This window comes from Neophocaena asiaeorientalis, unplaced genomic scaffold, assembly GCF_003031525.2.
Source record: "Neophocaena asiaeorientalis asiaeorientalis breed wild unplaced genomic scaffold, Neophocaena_asiaeorientalis_V1.1 scaffold57, whole genome shotgun sequence".
NCBI classification, from domain to species: Eukaryota; Metazoa; Chordata; class Mammalia; order Artiodactyla; family Phocoenidae; genus Neophocaena; species Neophocaena asiaeorientalis.
Window position 1 is genome coordinate 4,866,542 of NW_020172731.1, and position 816 is coordinate 4,867,357.

Consider the following 816-nt stretch of genomic DNA (forward strand, 5'->3'; position numbering starts at 1 on the left):
TTGGGGCTATCTACATTTTGGTGGTGATATTAAGAATTAAACCACTCACTCCAATGTTCTGTATCAATAGCTATACCATCCTTTCCGGACGCTGCCACCAAGGCAAATGCAGAGGGAATGTCCTTACCATTTTCTGGAATGTAGGCGCTCAGATCAAGTTGAGCCCCTGGCAGCTGGCATAAAGAGATGATTTGACAAAGGGTTTGAAGCAATTAAAATGGTACCTTGATTCTTTCATTTCCACAAGTATATTCATCTGGGGGAGGGGAGCCCGGGGGATTGGGGTATGGGCAGAGAAGGGGGCAACCTAACACTGAAAGTTTTACCTTCCCAAAGGGTTAGTCTCTGAGCCTGCAGCCGCGGATTGTGCTTTCTTCTCCACTCTTCGGGTCTAGGAGGTTGGAGGGTCTCCCAGCAGGCAGCCCCCAGGTGGCAGGCAGAGACCCCTGCTCTTATAGTGCTCGGCACCACGGGCAGGCGAACTGATTCACTTTTACTTTCGAGTCCCCACCCGGGCCCACCAGTGCGCGACAGAGACAGGCCATCCGGGGCTCTGGTCCCAAAGGTGCGTGACAAGCAGATTCACACTAAGGAACTGAGTGGCCTCTCTCGGGGGGCCGCGCTCGCCAACCCGGACGGAAAGAGGTCTGCGGGACGTTGGTTTTTTCCCAAGTCTAGCAGGAATTAGGGCCGGGGGTGTAGATTCAGTTCGATTTTTCCACTTCTTTCAATGGGAAGATGAAATTGAAAAATGCCCTTAAGCGCAGAACACGGGGCGCGGGGAGTGGCGGGGAGGGGGGTGGAGTCCAGCTCAGA